The following is a 21,854-nucleotide window of genomic DNA, read 5'->3' as shown; positions in this document are numbered from 1 at the left end:
ATTTTACGACGTAGAATTGTAATGTATTACTTACTGTTAGTAACTCAGCTTATTGTAGAGTATATTTAGTATACAGATGATAATATGTAGTTTATACTTTAGTTGTTTACATGGTGGTTTTAGTTACTGCAGCTACATACTATTAACACTCCTTCCCTTCATTAATGCTACCCCTATCCCCTCCCTTTGATGCTGCTAATCCTGCATAATGCACTGGCATAAATAAACTATTCACATACCTGCATTTCCCATATCACATACCTGCATTTCCCTTATCCCCCTCCCTTTGATGCTGCTAATCCTGCATAATGCACGGGCATATGCAGTACTAATTACACACCTGCATTTCCCATAAATATGCTAAATTCCTCTTGATATGCATATTCTTTTTTCAAGGCTCCCCCCTTTCTTCCCCCCTTCCAACCCAGCTTATATACATGCTCCAAGCGCGTGTGCTGTTTCATTCAGACGCTGTCGCCTCGACAGACCTGGTTTTCACCTGAGGACGTTGTGGCCGAAACGTCGTGAGAATAATTTTATTATGTTTTATTTTTATTATTTTATTACTTCCCTTCTACGTGACTTTACCGAAAGAACCAAGAAGATGCACCCACACCTCTCAGCACACGTAGCCCCAGGTACAGCACTCAGTTTCTGGGGCTTCACTGCTTGAGACATGCAGCCCTGGGTGTGGTTCCTCCACACTTCAGCAGTGAATCAGGCCCTCTTGCTAGTGGCTGGTTTCTGGTCTCTGCTGTGTGGGCTTCAAAGTTCAAATCCGGGTCAAAAAACACACCGAAGTTTTTAACCTGGTCTTGGCATTTTGTGTCAGCGTGCTTACATTTGTGAGCCGTTTTTCTCTGGGCTTTTTCTCCAATTACCAGCACCTCAGTTTTGTCTTTGTTTAGCTGCAAAAATTGTGACATCCACATGTTGATATCCTCAATGAACTTAATCAGGTTATCGATGGGACTGACATCATTAGGTAATACTGAAATGTACAGTTGTGTGTCATCAGCATAGGTATGCAAATCAAGTCCCATGCCTCCTGATGACATTCCCCAGTGGCAGCATATAAAGACTGAATAAAATAGAGCCCAGAATGGAGCCTTGCGGAATGCCACATGTGATGTTCATATTGGAGGAGGAAAGATCAAGAGAAACAAAATCTCTACTGGTAAGATAGGTCCTAAACCAATTAACTACTGTACAAGAGAGGCCAAACCACTTCTGCAGTCTATCAATGTGAATTCTGTGATCAACTTTATCAAACGCTGCACTCAGGTATAAGAGTACAAGGACAGAAAGCTCGTTATCAGCAGTGTGCATTCTTAGATCATTAACGACTTTAGAGCCGTCTCAGTGCTATGGAGGGGACGAAAACCTGACAAGAAATTTTCAAATATACAGTTGCCATTTAGGTCAATATTGAGTCGGTTAAAAACCAGTTTCTTAAGAATTGCACTTTAAAAATTAATAATAGAAATCGGCCTGAAATTGTTAAGCATTTCGGAATCCAGATTACTTTTCTTAAGAAGGGGTTTTACCATGGTGGTTTTAAGTGCCATGGGGGAAAATGCCCGTAAGCATGACATGATTCAGAATAGCTAGCACTTCCTCTGACACATAATTAAAAACAGTTTAAAAAAAAAGGTGGTGGGAATAGGATTAAGGTGCATTACTTATTTCCTGGCCATCTCTCAGTTAACTGCAGAAAAGGAGCTCAGTGGTTTCATATAGAGGGGGCACTGTCATGTGTAACTTGGTTGAAACCCACTCTGGCTGTTGTTATCTTGTCTCTAAAGTGTGCTGAAATTCTTCACATTTAGATATGGAGATGAGGTCAGAGTGGATTTTAGGGCTGGATTAACAAGGCTGTCAATAGTTGAGAAAAGCACTCTAGATTGTTTTGATTGTCGTCAACCAATTTAGAAAATGAGCCCATCAGGCATTTCTAATTGCATTATTACATGTAGTGAGATTCTCCATTAGGAGGTGATAGTGGAGGTAATTTCGTCTTTCTACATTTCTGTTCAGCCTTTCTACAGTTTCTCTTAAGGTTAACTGCCAGTACACTCACCCAGCTTAATAACCAGGCTACATCCTGCATTATAGACTGCCAGTACACTCCGATTTAGAACAAGGCTACAGTCTAGATTAGTGTTTTTGTTTTTTATTTGTATAATTTTTATTCTTTTTCGATCTACCTGACTTTACCAAAAGAACCAAAGAATATTCTCTTAAGGTCATTTATATTCTAATTTCTGCATGGAGACTTTTTTTTGGCTGTACAGGTATTATTTTTTTGGCTGGGCTGGTGCTATAGCATCGATTGGTATTTAGATTATTCACTAAATCATCACAGGAGCAGGGTAGAATAGGTGGGAATATATCATTAATACATTTCATTAAATTCTTAGCTACTCCAGAGGTAATGCAACTTTCTTAACAACGCGCTCACTATTACACCGTGTCGTGAACACCAATGCAGAGAAAAAACAGTAATGGTCAGAAAGAGCCACATCAACAATGGAGAATACATCAATTATTATTAGACCCCGAGTAATAACTAGAGTGTTGAATATAATCCATGGAACTCAAAACTTCATAAACTCCTGGGCTTTGGAAATGACCACGTTGTCTATGTGCAGATTAAAATAACCTACGATAATGTTATTATACTTTGTGCTGATAATCGACAGCAATTCTGAAAATTCATTTAAGAAAGAGGGGCATTGTTTAGTTGGTATATATATCTTGATTTGAAGCTTTCGTGACTGCATTCATCCATACTCTTTGGTTCTTTCGGTAAAGTCACGTAGGTATAAAATAAATCACGACGTTTCGGGTGCAACACAAGCGTCCATCATCAGGTGGGAAAGCATGGTCTGCTGCTGAGGCAGACTGTTTTAAAAGATTTGAAATGGGTGTAGCTCAAGGGTTATAAAGAAGTGGCTGGAGCTAGTGATGTTAATGTGAGAAATTAGCATAAAACTGTAAGATAGGAGAACGGCCTCCTCGACGAGGGCACGGAAGTGACTATGTTAATGTGATGGATTAGCATGATGTTAATGTGAGAAATTATCATGTCAAAGTAAGCTAGGAGAGCGGCCTCCTAGACGAGGGCGGCCTCCTCAAAAGGAGGCCGCTCTTCTCCTTTTCTATAGTTACATGCTAATCTCTCACATTAATATAGCCACTTCCGGGCCCTCGTCTGCCCTGGTGGGCAGTGTGGAACTATTGTTCCTACCTGTATAAACTCCGGTCCTATGCATTGCATTCGGGTCTCACCAGAAGCCGAGGCATATTTTCTGGTGAGGGGTCGGAGTTGAGCCCATGGGGTTTTTTTCTGAGAGGGACCCCGTTTGTTATTCCGTTGTTTTTTCCTCCCACCGTATTCTCACTTCCCTCACAGGGATGGCCATCAACGAAGGTCTCTCTCCATGTCCTGAGACCGCTTTTTAGGATAATGCCTCGTGCTACACCATCAGTCCCACTCGCCTGGCCTCAGGTGACCGTGGCAGAATCCCCTTCAGTGGTTAAACTGAACGTAATCTTTCTTGAACAAATTCAAGGCTGACATTGCATTTCTACAGGAAACGTACGTTCCTAAAATGGAAGCGAAACAAACTCAGAAGGGACTGGGTAGGCCAGGTGTTTCATGCCTCTTACGTGACAGGCAGTAGGGGTGTGGTTATCCTGATGAATAAAAAAATGTGACCTCACAAAAGATAACATTGGACCCCCAGGGGAGGTATGTGTTCCTTGCAGGAAAGCTCCATAGAAAATAAATTATGCTTCTGAATGTAACCCCCCACCGATCAATTCAAGAACAGGGGAAATTATTGTGGGAGATAACTGAAACCTAGCCCAGGACCCTCTCCGAGACAAGTCACATTCGACCTGGATGGACTCGAACGGTTCCCAAAGATTACTACTACCGGAAATCATCTCCCAACATCAACTGATGGACTCCTGGACCCTCTATCCAACGAAAAATAATTTCACTCACATCTTCAGAGCACACAATACACTTTCCAGAATTGATTACTTTCTCATCTCCAGACCTTTATTACCACACCTCACCAAGGCAAATATTTTAGATATGCAATTCTTTGACCATGCACTGGTGGTAATCCAATTAAACACGGATGAGATTAAGAACAGCTTCTGGTCTTTAGACAGGCGACTCCTGGAGGAAGATCAGTTAATTAATTAACTTAAGGATGAAACTGAGGAATTAATTTATCACGGGGGGGGGGGGGCGGTGGGGGGTGATGTAATAAGAGTGTGCCATCTCCTGGATTATTGTGGGGGGTATATTACTTTATACAGGCTATGTTTATCTATAGTGGGCATTACAGCTGGGTGAAAGGTGATGGGGCGGATCCACCAGGGAAGCCTCTGGAATGTTCCCGAAGGTTCCAGGAGGGGCGTGGCCAGAGGCGGGGCTTAGCCTCCGGGGAGTGAATATAAGCCGGGGGCGCAGCAACGTTAGGGGTTGGTGTTCGAAGATCAAGAAGAGCTCCCCGTTGCTGCTGCCCCGCCGTCTCCCCTGCCCCGCCGTCTCCACCTGCCACATGGCGGCTCGACCTCCAGCTGCTCAGCCGCTCCCTAGCACGCCGTCAGCCAGCGGGTGTGTTAGTGAGCGCCACGCAGCGTGGGGCAGCATAGCCACCCAAGCGGGTGGACATCCACAGTGAGAGAGAGAGAAACAAGTCTGTACCGAAAATGTATTAATAAACAACTTCAAGTCTTTTACCGTGTCGGAGCCACTCATTACATACCTGCCGGGTACGAGTCTATTTTTCCGAGTTACTTTCCCCCGTGTCCCCAGCTGCCCACTTCTAGCCCCGCCTACTTCCCCCCCCCCAGCCTCACTTCTTCAACACAAATAAACTGTAATGATAATGGCGAGCGAGTGACCCCACGCAGATATCGGCAACAACACCCAACAACGCGGTGACTGCGGGCGACTGGCTGCAGGAGCCAATGGCAGAAATAATGGGGGCCACGTCACTGGTAGAAGGGCAGGTGAATGGGCGGTGTACCCGGATTCTGCTGGATACGGGGGAGGTAGCCTCACTCGTGAGTGCAACACACTGTAGCGTGGTCGGCGTTGACGTGGGCCACCGACATGCCACGGATCGCACGCTGTACACTGCAAGTGGAGCTGGGATGGGACTTCTGGGGATGGTCACCCTTGAGGTCCACCTCGGACACAATGTGTGTACCCAGGAGTTTTATGTGTCGAGTGTGTTATGCCACGAGTGTATTGCAGGTACTGACCTGTAAAAGTTGGGGCTCAACGTGCAGTCCCGCCAGCGATGCGCCACCATGGAGGGCAGCGGGGAGCAGATTCCATTCTTTGGACAGGCACCAAGTCGCCCCTGCTTCAAGTCCGTGGCTGCTATCCAGGCGTCGGCCCCCTCGCGAAGATGCTGTTGCCGGTAGCAAAGGCCCCCACCGACCCCTTTCACCGGCCATCGGGTGAGATAATGTTGACTCCTCACCTGGAGTTAGCGGTACGGTCCGGGGTTGGAGGGTCGGCCACGTTGGTAAACGCTGAGGGGGGCTGGCTGTTTATGTGAGTTTTTAACCCCCACAGTACCCCAGTAACACTGTAATGGCACACCACGGTAGCCACAGTATACCCCCTGCACGCACACCACTCTAGCAGCTCGGTGCTCACCCTCTGAACTGAGGACCCCTGCCGCCCCGAGGACAACCAGGACCTGACGTGGCGGGTCAGCCTGATTCCCAGAGCGGAGGTCATCTTCCTGCTTGACGCACTACAGGTACCCTGGGCGAATTTAACCAAGGTGGAGGCCGATCAGCTGCTCGGGTTACTACGGGAGTACGCCGACGTGTTTAGTGAGTACGATTCGGATGTTAACTGGACAGACCTCGTCAACCACCACATTGACACATATGCAGCCCAACCTATTAAACTCCCTGCATACCGAGTGGGCACACCCAAACGGGCCCAGATTAAAGAGGCGGTCACGGATATGCTCCTTGATTACATAATCCAGCCCTCAGCGAGCCCTTGGTTTGCCCCGGTTGTGCTGGTGATGAAAAAGTATGGGTTGACCCGGTTCTGCGTTGATTATCGAAATCTGAACGCGGTTATCCTCAGTGACGCCTTCCCCACCCCCCACATCGATGAGACCTTTGACAGCCTCGTGGGGGCATGGTATTTCTGCACCCTAGATCTCGCGTCCGGTACTGGCAGGTGGAGATGGCAGAGGAGGATCGGCCGAAGACCGCATTTACCACTCCGATGGGACTGTTCGAGTTCCGAGTGCTTCCGTTCGGACTCATTAACGCGCCTGCGACGTTCCAGCGGTTGATGGAAGAGCTTGCAGTGGGAACAGTGCCTGATTTATCTGGATGACGTGATAGTGTTCAGTAGGTCCCTGTCTGAACACTGCTGCCTTCTCAAGCTCAAACCGCGTAAGTGTTATATTGTGCAGCGCGAGGTGGGGTACCTCGGATACCGCGTCAGCAAGGCAGGGGTACGTACCAACTCGGAAAAGGTACGTGGCTGCGGCCGAGGAACCTGATGGAGATAAAGTCATCTTTTGGGCTAACCACTTATTATCGTCGATTTGTGAAGGAATTCAGCGAGATTGCACGTCCCCTAACCCAACTCACTTCCCCTAAGAACCCTTACCATTGGACGGAGGCCTGCCAGACGGCCTTCACCACCCTCAAAGACCACCTCACCCATACCTCCACCCTGGCTTTCCCTGACTTTTCCACAGATATTATCCTGACCACCAATGCCTGCAGCAGTGGGTTGGGTGCTGTGTTGTCACAGGTGCAGGATGGGGCAGAGCAGGTCATCACATACGCCAGCCGGACCCTGAGTGGAGCCAAACTGAACTATTTTGTGTCCCGTCAGGAATTGTATGTCGTAATTTTAACGTGCAAACAGTTCCGGCCGTATCTGTATGGCCGGAAATGTCTCGTGCGCACTGACCATTATTCTCTGCAGGTCCTCCTAACTTTTAAGGAACCACGGGGGCAGATGGCCCGGTGGCTGACGCAACTGCAGGAATATAACCTGCAGATCGAGTACAGGGCTGGACGAATGCACACAAACACGGACGTGTTGTCGAGATGACCTGCGGTGTGCTCCGAGATATGGGCTGAGGAGGCCTGCCCGTGCTTCACGGAGGGGGTGCTGCCGACAGGCAGTGGCCCCGAACCACGGCATACCACCCCACTGCGAATGGTATGGTGGAGCACATGAACCAGACCTTGGCCAGAAAGCTCAAATGTAGGGTGGCCGCCAATCAGCAGGAATGGGATGAATACCTCCCCTACGCACTGTTCGCCTATACCACCACGGTACACACATCTACGGGATAGACCCCGTTCCTAATGATGTTTGATCGTAAGTCTCGCCTACCGGCAGACCTGTTGTTCGGTGTTCTTCCACCACAACCGGAGGAAGGGAGCCAGCCCGTGGAGCACCTGATGGGGAGCCTGCGAGGGTCTCGTGGCTGGGCCTATCAACAGGGGAAGGCCGCGCATCAGCGGCAAGAGCAGGGCGCCTGTCCCCATGTAGAGCCCCTCTTCTACTCGACGAGCTCTAAGGTATGGCTGCATACCCCGCACATAGGGGCCGGACAGGTGGGGAAGCTGACCACCTATTGGCGAGGACCCTGAACCGTGGTGGCAGATCTCCCCCTGGACGGTACTGATCTAGGGCGGGGAATGGGGTCGAGAAACGGTGGTTAACATTCGCCGATTAAAACCCTGGAGGGAGGCCCCGGCGGGGGAAGCGCCCGCCCTTCAGGTACCCTGAAACCCCGGAACCCCCACACCCCCCATGCCCCCATACCCGATGGCTTCACACCATACAAGGGCCCCACTAGGCCCAAGTTCCCAGCCGACTCCGGCCTGGCAAGGAGGCAACGGGCGCGGCGGCACCTAAACCCATCTGCCCCTGAGTTTGTTCCCCAGCCAGCAGATGCCAAAGGGCAGGAGGCGCCTCTGGAATGGAGACAGAGACCACCGCAGGGGCCTTAAAAAGCTGAGCCACCACCCACGAAACCAGCAACAAGGGCTGGGTGGGTTCCACGCACGCCGCGGCGCTACCTGGTTGGAGCGACCCAGGCGAGGTGCTCCAGTCAAGCCCGGGACAGGGACGGGGATGGGTACCTCGGGGGGCTATGTGGTGCCGTGGCCGCAGAGCAACTCCGCAAGCGCCGCGACTCCCCCCTAGCCCCCACTCTGAGCACACACACACATGCAGCACACACACGTAGTGTCCCAGTAGGGGATTGCCTGGCATAACGGGTTTTCATCCGAAGGGCCCCTAGGAGGGAAGTCCCGAGGTTTCCCAAGTGACATTGCGGTGCCCCGAAATTGGCTTAAAATTGTATGGGCGCACAAAAGTTCACCGGGCCAGTCGCAATGAGTCATGCATGACATCGGGGAGGGGGCTGGGGTGAAATATTAAGCGAGCAGAGCAGATAATGAGGTCGGGGGATTCCAGCGCCACAGACCGAATGCACACTGGCTGGGTGTATATTCGCCAGCCGGACGCCCTTCCAGATTCAGGAATGAATGAGTACAGGTAACGCTCCATGCAAGGGAAGAAAAACAATTGAAACAGGTAGGCACACGATTGGCTGCGTAGGATAACATCACCCTGGATTTTTGAAGTGGAGGGGCATAAAAAGGGGAGGCAAAAACGTTTAAAACGGATCTCATCTTCAACAGCTTGGTCGCCAAGACCCCCCCCCCCTGCCATCCTGTCTCCTGGAGCCGCTCGCAGCATCTGTGTGATGCCAGCGAATGCTGCTACGAGGCAGTGATAGGCAAAGTTTTTTCGTCATCCTCCCTCCGACTCTCACAACGTCTTTGCGACGCCGTGAGTATAGCTGCGAGGTACGTGATAGGGCGTGTCAGTGTTTGGGGACTTGTGTAGTGGGTTCAACTGAGTCGCAGACGTACTTATTAGAGGCAACACATTTATTACACCAACACGTAATACACAAAGGGGTAGCTGCCCCCTTACCAGATAACAGCCTCGGGTGGTGGAATAGCCTTGGGTGGTGGACCACCCGGCTAAACTACACTAACACACTGGGAGTTAGCTACAATGGGCTGGACTCCGGCTCGGGTCCGGATCCATGTGTTGGAGACTCTTCTTCGACGTAAAACGTAGATCTTCAAATGACGGTAGCAACGCTGAATCCCGGTCCATGTGGGGACCCCGCTTTTATGCTCCCGGGTCATGGCTGGCCCCACCCTTGGCCTTGCCCACCTTCAAGAGAGTCATATTCTTAGGTTATTTCGGTAAAGTCACGTAGGTAAAAAATTAAAATTAATAAAAGTAAAATAAAATAAAAATCACAACTTTTCGGAGGCAACACAAGCTTCCGTCTTCAGGTGGAACCGTCACAGCACGCTTGCTGTATCAAGTAAATGAGAGTTTCCAAGAGATACTACCCCGTATATATACTGGTTGGGGGGGGGGGATGGGCCAGGACAGGCCCCCTTTTTATTATTATGGTAAGGTGCGGCTTGAGACTACGACTAGTCTACATAACAAAGGACTGAGCCTTTGTTATGTAGACTGGCTGAGAGGTGGGGGGGGGGGGGGGTGCCAGAGTTGTTAAAGTGCAACTGCTGCTAATGAGACCGAGCCTCTGCCATGTAGATGGTAAAAGCACAAAAGCAGGTCAGGAAGAAACAGCCTCCTGCTATGTTGTTTGGTGGGTAAAACTTATAGTGTCATCCACATACGTCTTCCACAGGGAAGGACACAGGGTGGATGTCTGGCTGGCGTCTGATTCAAACTTTTCCATGAACATGTTGGCTATCACTGGTGACAAGGGGGAGCCCATAGGGGTGCCCTCATTCTGTTTGTAGAAGGTGCCATTCCAGGTAAAATAAGTGTTGGTGAGGCAATGTCTAACCAGCACAGGTACATCCGAATTCAATCCATGTCATTTGGCCACATGGCCTCCCAGCATTGAACCACTTCTTGGACCACATCAATTCCAGACACCCATCCATCAGATTCACCATGGAAGTGGAGAAAGATGGTAAACTACCATTCTTAGATATTCTGTTTGAGAGGAGACCTGACGGATCCTTGGGACATTCTGTCTACAGGCAAGCCACCCACACAGATTCCTACTTGAAACCGGATTCCCACCACCACCCATCTCAAAATAATTCTCTCATCAAAACGCTATACCACAGAGCTCATGGCATTTCTGACCAACACCACATGGCCAGTGAATTAAGACATGTACATCGGGCCCTCAGGATGAACGGATACTCTGACCGCACCATCCGCCAAGCTGTTTCTCCCACCATACAAAAACAGCCACATGAAACTCCGATCAAAACTATCACGTTGCCATACATAGCAGGCATGACCAAAAAGATCTCCAACATTCTAAACAAACATAAGATCCAAGTCCGATTCAGTACAGTGCATAAAATCCGTGATCTGATTCCATCTGTGAAGGATGTCGTTCCTGACTTACAGTACCCTGGATTCTACAAACTGAGTTGCAGTTGTGGTGATTGCTACATTGGAGAAACGAAACGTCATGTCTCTGATCGTGTCCGCGAGCACAAGTCAGATCTGAAACATGGCAGAACTGATTCTTCAGCCGTTGCCGATCATTGCTACAACTCTGTGGGCTCTCATGAAATTGTCTTTTCCGAGACCAAGGTACTCTGCAAACCTCCTGGCTACCATCAAAGGTTTGTACACGAAGCCATACAAATATACAAACACGGACATAATTTCAACCGTGATGATGGGTACAAACTGAGTAATCATTGGAAAGATGTGATTAACCATGCAAAGAAGATTTAACTACACATATTTGGACCATCTTATTTGACAGACAACTATTCTTGAGTTACTGTACAGGTTACTGATAGACAGCCAGTTTTGTTTTACCATGTTTAGCTTCTTTTTTCACACACTGGTTTCCTGCTATAAGTTTTACCCACCAAGCAACATAGCAGGAGGCTGTTTCTTCCTGACCTGCTTTTGTGCTTTTGTAACGTTCTTGAAGAAGATAGACTTCTTAGAGGCCACACGCTTTTATTCACCAATACTTACTACACCTAACACAAGGGGTATACGGTCCCCTTACCCGTTATCCTGAGGAGCTACAGACTCCGGACTTGCCGGCTATCTCCCCCGCTAGCCTAGCGTCCTCCAGCTGGGACCTAGGGGAGGCACACTGACCCGCCGGTGGTCCGGCGGGTCCCCGACCTCTGGTCGCTCGAGACCTTTGCCCTCACAAGGGCGGGAAGGCTGGGAGCCAGGGTCCTATCCAGGACCTATCTCCCCTGACCACTGGTTACACTGAGCCCCAGCCCTGACAAGGGCTAGAAGGCTTGGTCCAGGGTCCTAGCTGTCTTTAGCCGACTGGGGTCTTCGTGTAGCAGAACTAACCAGAGCTCTCAGCGCTCCGGCTTTTATACCTGTTCGTCGCCGAGTTAACCAATCCCCGGCCACCTCTTGGACCCCGCCGATTGGTCCTTCCCAATCTGGCGTTTGGATCCTACCTCACCCCTATTTGACCCTAACTGTTTGATTGAGCGGGAAAACCTTGTTTACCAACTGCTCTCTCACAGCTTGCGAACAGCGAGTAGTTATCACCACTACACTTTTACCATCTCCATGGCAGAGACTCGGTCTCATTAGCAGCAGTTGCACTTTAACAACTCTGGCACCCCCCCCCCCCCCTCTCAGCCAGTCTACATAACAAAGGCTCAGTCCTTTGTTTTGTAGACTATCCGTAGTCTCAAGCCGCACCTTACCATAATAAAGGCTCAGTTCTTTGTTATGTAGAATAGCCGTAGTCTCAAGCTGCACCTTACCATAATAATAAAAAGGGGGCCTGTCCTGGTCTACCCCCCCCCCCTCAACCAGTATATATACGGGGTAGTATCTCTTGGAATCTCTCATTTACTTGATACAGCACCCGTGAACCACGGGATCTCCTCCACAACCACACCTCCCACCTTCAACGTGTAACGACGCTCGTGAGCTCAATTATGGCCCAGATCAGCCAATGACCGCTACGACTCAAGGAGCACAATAAGCAACTGACATCGTGGGAGCGTGTGTGCAAGGGGAGCGAGTCTGTGATGCCGGGCCCCCAGGGGAGGTGGGCTCGCTCACCCTGGAGGTCCCAGGGGGAATGTGCCATTGTTCCGCCGAACCCGGCTCCTCATGAAGAGCAGTAGGCCGAGCCGACGGGTCCTCCGTGCTTGAAGCCCGCAGAGCCGGCATGCGCGGCTGTTCGGGAGACGTCAGTCGCGCAGCACCTGGGGGCGGAAAAGAATCGCTCCGCTGAGGACCAACCTCAGCGGGCACACACCCCGGCTCATCGAACACATTCGACACTCGACCCCTGCGATGGGTCTAATTGTTCACGCTCAACTGACTTTGGCTGTAATTGGCCACGGTCCCTTACGTTGTAGCAAGCCTCGGGGCCACTTCCTGGAGTCGTGGAGTTCTGCCATTACTAGTGTAGGGGTGTTACGGGAGGGCAAACAAACACACAAGGGGTGTTTGCGCCCGCACGCGTAAGGGTGCCTACATCCACATCCACAACGGTTAGCCCTGGGGGACTGTGACGGCGCTGTGATCCCCCACAGCCCCACCCCTCGGGGGGGAATTGCTATATAAGGCGGGGAGCCGGTGTGCTCGGGGTCGAGTATTACAGCTTAACCAGCGAAGAGCGAAGACCAGCAGGATAGGCCCTGGGACTCCCCTAGCTCGCTGTCCTTCTAAGGACCGACCAAGGCAAGCCAGCGGCGCGGCCCTGAGAGCCCAGAGCCGATGCTCTTGTAAGAGCCAGTCTGGTTGGCTAAGGGTGCCGAAATCCTAGCTTGGCCAGAGCTGGATCAGCTAGCCTCCCCTAGCTCTCTAGTGGAGGACCTGGGAGCAGACTAGCCGGGCTAGCTCTAAGGGTGTCTCCCTGTTAGACGGGTGAAGGGGCCGTTACCCCTTCAAGTATTGTGTTCTGCTCTTTGGTTGAATAAGTGTGCCTCCGACTACGTAGTCTACGTCTCCTTGAACTCACTACACTAGTACATTTTACTGGTAGGAACGAAGTGAACCAGCCTACAATAGATTATATCGTCCGTCCGTCTGTCCGTCCGTCCGTGTAGCAACATCGCCCCCTACTGCAAACACTTGGCAGGACCCTACAAAAACCTTTAGACTCAGTGATGCTTTCCTGGCTAAACAAGTGTAACATTCCCTTATAATTCCCTGAGATAGCTTTTAATTAAAACATTTAAACTAATTAGGCTTTCCTGGCTAAACAAGTGTAACATTCCCTTATAATTCCCTGAGATAGCTTTTAATTAAAACATTTAAATTAAAATTTAACTCACAGCGGCCTAAAGCCTACAGCTAGGCCTAAAGCCTAGAACTAGGCCTCAAACTCTCCCTTCGTATCGTACCCCCGCGTGTGTGCAAGGGAGTTAATGTTTAACAATGTTACATTCCCTAATGTTTTTAAATAGAAACATTTAAATTTAAAGCTTTTACATAAATAATCAAAACATTTAAATTAAAAATTAACTCACAGCGGCCTAAAGCCTACAGCTAGGCCTAAAGGCTAGAACTAGGCCTCAAACTCTCCCTTCGTATCGTCCGATTAGGTGTAGCAACATCGCCCCCTACTGCAAACACTTGGCAGGACCCTACAAAACCCTTTAGACTCAGTGGGGCTTTCCTGGCTAAACAAGTGTAATAATACATTATGTTTATATTCTTTGGTTATTCGTTCCTACCAGCCCACCCCGCAGGGTCCTGTTATAAAAACGTGTTTTTAATCAAGTTTGTTTTAATATTATGTATTAAATGTATGCCACGGACTGTGCCACGGAGCTTTAAGCGGTAAACAAGGTACCGTATTTACCAGGTAATACTTCGCGCCACCTTTACCCTAACGTGTAATTCTTCCGAGTTACCTTTACCTTACCCTTTACCTTACCCTTTACCTTACCCCTTGGCATGTCGACACCTTTACCCTTTTATCCGGTAAAAAGGGTAAATTACCTTACCTTGCCGAGGCCTAAGCCGGCACGACACAGCAACCCACCCTGTGCTGTCCGCGACGTAGGAACATCGCACGCCACGACCCTCCCGATGTCACTACATATCTGTACCCCACTCACGCCCCCTCCCTTCACTCACCCCTCCCTTCACTCAACTTCCCCCCCTCCCTTCACTCATCCCCCCTCCCTTCACTCATCCCCCCTCCCTTCACCCATCCCCCCTCCCTTCACTCATCCCCCCTCCCTTCACCCATCCCCCCTCCCTTCACCCATCCCCCCTCCCTTCACCCATCCCCCCTCCCTTCACCCATCCCCCCTCCCTTCACCCATCCCCCCTCCCTTCACTCATCCCCCCTCCCTTCACTCATCCCCCCTCCCTTCACCCATCCCCCTCCCTTCACCCATCCCCCCTCCCTTCACCCATCCCCCTCCCTTCACCCATCCCCCCCTCCCTTCACCCTTCCCCCCTCCCTTCACTCATCCCCCCTCCCTTCACCCATCCCCCCTCCCTTCACCCATCCCCCCTCCCTTCACCCATCCCCCCTCCCTTCACTCATCCCCCCTCCCTTCACTCATCCCCCCTCCCTTCACTCATCCCCCTCCTTTCACTCATCCCCCCTCCCTTCACTCATCCCCCCTCCCTTCACTCATCCCCCCTCCCTTCACTCATCCCCCCTCCCTTCACCCATCCCCCCTCCCTTCACTCATCCCCCCTCCCTTCACTCATCCCCCCTCCCTTCACTCATCCCCCCTCCCTTCACTCATCCCCCCTCCCTTCACTCATCCCCCCTCCCTTCACTCATCCCCCCTCCCTTCACTCATCCCCCCTCCCTTCACTCATCCCCCCTCCCTTCACTCCATCCCCCCTCCCTTCACTCATCCCCCCTCCCTTCACTCATCCCCCCTCCCTTCACCCATCCCCCCTCCCTTCACCCATCCCCCCTCCCTTCACTCATCCCCCTCTCTTCACTCATCCCCCCTCCCTTCACTCCTCCCCCCTCCCTTCACCCATCCCCCCTCCCTTCACCCATCCCCCCTCCCTTCACTCATCCCCCCTCCCTTCACTCATCCCCCCTCCCTTCACTCATCCCCCCTCCCTTCACTCATCCCCCCTCCCTTCACCCATCCCCCCTCCCTTCACTCATCCCCCCTCCCTTCACTCATCCCCCCTCCCTTCACCCATCCCCCCTCCCTTCACCCATCCCCCCTCCCTTCACTCATCCCCCCTCTCTTCACTCATCCCCCCTCCCTTCACTCATCCCCCCTCCTTCACCCATCCCCCCTCCCTTCACCCATCCCCCCTCCCTTCACTCATCCCCCTCCCTTCACTCATCCCCCCTCCCTTCACTCATCCCCCCTCCCTTCACTCATCCCCCCTCCCTTCACTCATCCCCCCTCCCTTCACCCATCCCCCCTCCCTTCACTCATCCCCCCTCCCTTCACTCATCCCCCCTCCCTTCACTCATCCCCCTCCCTTCACCCATCCCCCCTCCCTTCACTCATCCCCCCTCCCTTCACTCATCCCCCCTCCCTTCACCCATCCCCCCTCCCTTCACTCATCCCCCCTCCCTTCACTCATCCCCCCTCCCTTCACTCATCCCCCCTCCCTTCACCCATCCCCCCTCCCTTCACTCATCCCCCCCTCCCTTCACTCATCCCCCTCCCTTCACTCATCCCCCCTCCCTTCACCCATCCCCCCCTCCCTTCACCCATCCCCCCTCCCTTCACTCATCCCCCCTCCCTTCACTCATCCCCCCTCCCTTCACTCATCCCCCCCTCCCTTCACCCATCCCCCCCTCCCTTCACTCATCCCCCCTCCCTTCACTCATCCCCCCTCCCTTCACTCAGCCCCTCCCTTCACTCATCCCCCTCCCTTCACTCAGCCCCCCTCCCTTCACTCATCCCCCCTCCCTTCACCTCATCCCCCTCCCTTCACTCATCCCCCCTCCCTTCACTCATCCCCCCTCCCTTCACTCATCCCCCCTCCCTTCACTCATCCCCCCTCCCTTCACTCATCCCCCCTCCCTTCACTCATCCCCCCTCCCTTCACTCATCCCCCTCCCTTCACTCATCCCCCCTCCCTTCACTCATCCCCCCTCCCTTCACCATCCCCCCTCCCTTCACCTCATCCCCCCTCCCTTCACTCATTCCCCCCTCCCTTCACTCATCCCCCCTCCCTTCACTCATCCCCCCTCCCTTCACTCATCCCCCCTCCCTTCAACTCATCCCCCTCCCTTCACTCATCCCCCCTCCCTTCACTCCATCCCCCCCTCCCTTCACCCATCCCCCCTCCCTTCACCCATCCCCCCTCCCTTCACTCATCCCCCCTCCCTTCACCCATCCCCCCTCCCTTCACCAGCCCCTCACTTCACCCATCCCCCTCCCTTCACTCATCCCCCCTCCCTTCACCCATCCCCCCTCCCTTCACTCATCCCCCCTCCCTTCACTCATCCCCCCTCCCTTCACTCATCCCCCCTCCCTTCACTCATCCCCCCTCCCTTCACCATCCCCCCTCCCTTCACTCATCCCCCCTCCCTTCACTCATCCCCCCTCCCTTCACTCATCCCCCCTCCCTTCACTCATCCCCCTCCCTTCACCCATCCCCCCTCCCTTCACTCATCCCCCCTCCCTTCACCCATCCCCCCCTCCCTTCACTCATCCCCCTCTCTTCACTTCCCCCCTTTCACTCACCCACCCTCCCTTCACTCACCCCCTCCCTTCACCCCCCCTCCCTTCACTCACCCCCTCCCTTCACTCCCTCCCTTCACACCCCCCCCCCTCACTTCACCCCCCCTCCCTTCACCCCCCCCCCTCCCTTCACCCCCCCTCCCTTCACCCCCCCCCTCCCTTCACCCCCCCCTCCCTTCACCCCCCCTCCCTTCCTCTCTCCCTTTCACCACTCCCCCTGCCTTCACCCCCCCTCCTTCACCCCCCCTTCCCCCCCCCCTCCCTTCACCCCCCCCCTTCACCCCCCCCTTCACTCCCCTCCCTTCACCCCCTCCCTTCACCCCCCCCCTCCCTTCACCCCCCCCCTCCCTTCACCCCCCCCTCCCTTCACACCCCCCCCCTCCCTTCACCCCCCCCTCCTTCAACCCCCCCTCCCTTCACTCTCCCCCTTCACTTCACTCCCTCCCTGCCTTCACCCCCTTCCTTCACCCCCCTCCCTCACCCCCCCTCCCTTCACTCCCCCCCCTCCCTTCACTCATCCCCGCCTCCCTTCACCCATCCCCCCTCCCTTCAACCCATCCCCCCTCCCTTCACCCATCCCCCCCTCCCTTCACGCATCCCCCCTCCCTTCACTCATCCCCCCTCCCTTCACTCATCCCCCTCCCTTCACTCATCCCCCCTCCTTCACTCATCCCCCCTCCCTTCACTCATCCCCCCTCCCTTCACTCATCCCCCCCTCCCTTCACTCATCCCCCCTCCCTTCACTCATCCCCCCCCCTTCATCATCCCCCCTCCCTTCACTCATCCCCCCTCCCTTCACTCAGCCCCCTCCCTTCACTCATCCCCCTCACTCATCCCCTTCCCCCTTCCCCTCCCCCCTCCCTTCACTCATCCCCCCTCCCTTCACTCATCCCCCTCCCTTCACTCATCCCCCCTCCCTTCACCCATCCCCCCTCCCTTCACTCATCCCCCTCCCTTCACTCATCCCCCCTCCCTTCACTCATCCCCCCTCCCTTCACTCATCCCCCCTCCCTTCACCCATCCCCCCTCCCTTCACTCATCCCCCCTCCCTTCACTCATCCCCCCTCCCTTCACTCATCCCCCCTCCCTTCACCCATCCCCCCTCCCTTCACTCATCCCCCCTCCCTTCACCCATCCCCCCTCCCTTCACTCATCCCCCCTCCCTTCACTCATCCCCCCTCCCTTCACTCATCCCCCCTCCCTTCACTCATCCCCCCTCCCTTCACTCATCCCCCCCTCCCTTCACTCATCCCCCCTCCCTTCACTCATCCCCCCTCCCTTCACTCATCCCCCCTCCCTTCACTCATCCACCCTCTCTTCACTTCCCCCTTTCACTCACCCACCCTCCCTTCACCTCACCCCTCCCTTCACCCCCCCTCCCTTCACCCCCCTCCCTTCACTCCCCTCCTTCACACCCCCCCCCTCCCTTCACCCCCCCCTCCCTTCACCCCCCCCCCTCCCTTCACCCCCCCTCCCTTCACCCCCCCCCTCCCTTCACCCCCCCTCCCTTCACCCCCCCTCCCTTCACTCTCTCCTTTCACTCACTCCCCCTGCCTTCACCCCCCTTCCTTCACCCCCCCTTCCCCCCCCCCTCCCTTCACCCCCCTCCCTTCAAACCCCTCCTCCCTTCACCTCCCCTCCCTTCACACCCCCCCCTCCCTTCACCCCCCCCCTCCCTTCACATCACCCCCCCCTCCCTTCACCCCCCCCCCTCCCTTCACCCCCCCCCGCCCTTCACCCCCCCCTCCCTCACCCCCCCTCCCTTCACTCTCTCCCTTTCACTCACTCCCCCTGCCTTCACCCCCCCTTCCTTCACCCCCCCTCCCTTCACCCCCCCCCTCCCTTCACCCCCCCTCCCTTCACTCTCTCCCTTTCACTCACTCCCCCTGCCTTCACCCCCCTGCCTTCACCCCCCCTCCCTTCACCCCCCCTCCTTCACCCCCCCCTCCCTTCACTCTCTCCCTTCACTCACTCCCCCTGCCTTCACCCCCCTTCCTTCACCCCCCCTCCCTTCACCCCCCCTCCCTTCACCCCCCTCCCTTCACTCTCTCCCTTTCACTCACTCCCCCTGCCTTCACCCCCCTGCCTTCACCCCCCCTTCACCCCCCCCCTCCCTTCAACCCCCCTCCCTTCACCCCCTCCCTTCACTCCCCTCCCTTCACACCCCCCCTCCCTTCACCCCCCCCCCTCCTTCACCCCCCCCCTCCCTCATCACCCCCCCCCCTCCCTTCACCCCCCCCCCTCCCTTCACCCCCCCTCCCTTCACCCCCCCTCCCTTCACTCTCTCTCCCTTTCACTCACTCCCCCTGCCTTCACCCCCCTTCCTTCACCCCCCCTCCCTTCAACCCCCCCCCCTCCCTTCACCCCCCCTCCCTTCACTCTCTCCCTTTCACTCACTCCCCCTGCCTTCACCCCCCCTGCCTTCACCCCCCCCTCCCTTCACCCCCCCTCCCTTCACCCCCCCTCCCTTCACTCTCTCCCTTTCACTCACTCCCCCTGCCTTCACCCCCCTTCCTTCACCCCCCCTCCCTTCACCCCCCCTCCCTTCACCCCCCCCCTCCCTTCACTCTCTCCCTTTCACTCACTCCCCCTGCCTTCACCCCCCTTCCTTCACCCCCCCTTCACCCCCCCCTCCCTTCACCCCCCTCCCTTCACCCCCCTCCCTTCACTCCCCTCCCTTCACCCCCCCCTCCCTTCACCCCCCCCCTCCCTTCACCCCCCCCCTCCCTTCACCCCCCCCCCTCCCTTCACCCCCCCCCCCTCCCTTCACCCCCCCTCCCTTCACCCCCCCTCCCTTCACTCTCTCCCTTTCACTCACTCCCCCTGCCTTCACCCCCCTTCCTTCACCCCCCCTCCCTTCAACCCCCCCCCTCCCTTCACCCCCCCTCCCTTCACTCTCTCCCTTTCACTCACTCCCCCTGCCTTCACCCCCCTGCCTTCACCCCCCCTCCCTTCACCCCCCCTCCCTTCACCCCCCCTCCCTTCACTCTCTCCCTTTCACTCACTCCCCCTGCCTTCACCCCCCTTCCTTCACCCCCCCTCCCTTCACCCCCCCTCCCTTCACCCCCCCTCCCTTCACTCTCTCCCTTTCACTCACTCCCCCTGCCTTCACCCCCCTTCCTTCACCCCCCCTTCACCCCCCCCCTCCCTTCACTCACCCCTCCACTCACTCCGCCCTCTCAGTCTCTGCGATGATCACCACTCTGCATGACGTCATCAGCACGAGACGCGCTCAGAGAGGCCCCCACCACGCGCCACCGCACTCGGAAGTGGAGCAGGGTCTCAAATCCGTGGCTATGCTCGTCTCTCAGTTTGATCCGAGGTGAGATGTTTTTACCGTTGTTATTATAGTATTTGTACTGTAAAGTATCGCTAATTTTTCTTCGTAGGGATGTCAATTGAATAATACAACTTTTCAATCGATTTTCAGGTTGTAATTTCAAAATGTAGGGCCGAGCCATTGTAGGAATGGCCTGCAGCTCTTGTTTTTATTGTCATTGATCCCCATGTAACGTCTGCTACTGGCTTATCACTTCACCCCAGTGTGGGGCCTAACATATGCAGACGTGGACCTTTCTTGCCAGTATCAGAGTATAAGAATAGGTTTTACCCTTTCTTGCCTCGTGTATAGGAAATTTAGAGGCTGTATGGTACGTTATTTGTAAGTCAAATTCATTCAAAAAGTGAATGGGTTCCGAGTCGAAACCTAAATATGATGAGGGGTAGTATAGTGAAAGGAAATCCTTAAGAAGATATTGTCTCGTGTATAGGTTAATTTAGGGGGCTACATGGTCAAGAATGTGGTACCACAAACAGGGAATTAACGGGATAAGACCTGCGACTCGTGACACTGAACACTGACAGCACCACTGAGTGAAGAGACCCCCCAGCCCCTACAGCGATCGTGGTTGTGACGTGAATTGTGATCAGTGGATAGCCACGAGGCAGTCAGTTAAGGGAGTTTATGAGGGTTGATGTGCAGTTTAGATAGTTAATTTGCAGTTAAGGGTAAAGGATTTGAAGGGCAGAAGGGAGTTCACGGAGTTGAAGGGCAGTTAAAAGAGGTGGAAGAGCAAGTTAAGAGTGAGTTGTAGGAGTTGAGGGCAGTTAAGAGAGTTGAAGGGCATATAAAGAGATGGAGGGGCGGTTAATGGGGTCGTCCATAAATGACGTCACGCGATTTTGGCTGATTTTTTACCCCCCCTCCCCCCCTCGTCACACGGTGTCACAAAAAGTCAGACCCCCCTCAAATATGTCACAAAGCTCCCCCCCCCCCAAACCATATTTCCATTTTGAAAATAAAACATGCTTCAAATTGCTTTAAACTTTTGTAATTGTAGTGCGTATTTAATGTGGCGCTGCGCTCTGATGTAGGGGAAAACACGTATTAAAAAGAACGCGTTAGAAAGCTGAAATTTAGCAGAAAATCAACGTCTAACCATTCTCCCATGGAGAAGAAAAATGCTCCTTCATGGAATAAATAAAAGGTGACCTTAGTAAATTTAAATAATCAAATAGTTAATAATGAAAATGTATCAAAGTTAGTGTTATAACAATTCCATTCAATAAATATTTGTTTAAAGATGTGCATTTTTATGTGACGTCACATTTCTCAACCCCCCCTTCCCCCCGTCGTCACACATCGTCACATTCTAGATTTGAAGTTTTCGTGACTGCAAGGAACGTAATGATTTTGATCGGAGTCATTACGTTGCCATACATAGCAGGCGTTACCAAAAAGATTTCCAAAATTCTAGACAAACACAAGATCCAGGTCCGATTCAGTACATTACACAAGATCTGTGATCTGTTCCCATCCGTAAAGGATGTCATTCCTGACTTACAGTACCCTGGTTGGCATATCCAGAGCTCGTGTATGTGCCCATTACAATGTATATCTTATAGCTTTTAGAAGAAAGCAAAAATTAAAGAGAGAAAAACAACCCATGCTTAACAGGGGAGATAAAATATGAATTTCATGCAGAAATGTGCCCCAAGTCAGGAATCGAAACCGATCGCTTTTGCTGTAAGACACAATTACTACCACTGTGCCAGCTTTCTGGCCTAGAAGCCGAAGGGTATATATTGGAAACATT

The 21,854-nt window shown here is 53.4% G+C and overlaps 1 long non-coding RNA gene across 4 annotated transcripts; it reads right to left on the bottom strand.

The window, feature by feature from the left end:
• Positions 1-8,982: 8,982 nt before the first annotated feature.
• LOC133350818 (uncharacterized) lies at positions 8,983-19,971 on the bottom strand. 4 transcript variants are annotated; one of them, XR_009756109.1, is made up of 3 exons: positions 19,917-19,971; positions 12,179-12,324; positions 8,983-9,283 (listed from the first exon to the last, which is right to left on the bottom strand). It is a non-coding gene; the product is annotated as an uncharacterized LOC133350818 (long non-coding RNA). The 4 variants fall into 4 exon arrangements; XR_009756111.1 differs by having other exon boundaries at positions 12,179-12,349; positions 19,917-19,934; XR_009756108.1 differs by lacking the exon at positions 19,917-19,971 and adding an exon at positions 14,077-14,174.
• Between the last annotated feature and the right edge of the window lie 1,883 nt (positions 19,972-21,854).

Source organism: Lethenteron reissneri, chromosome 4 (assembly GCF_015708825.2).
Source record: "Lethenteron reissneri isolate LAM-NWPU_2019-01 chromosome 4, ASM1570882v1, whole genome shotgun sequence".
Lineage (NCBI taxonomy): Eukaryota > Metazoa > Chordata > Hyperoartia > Petromyzontiformes > Petromyzontidae > Lethenteron > Lethenteron reissneri.
Note: the sequence above shows the minus strand (reverse complement) of the source record. Positions and strands in the feature narration are given on the sequence as shown.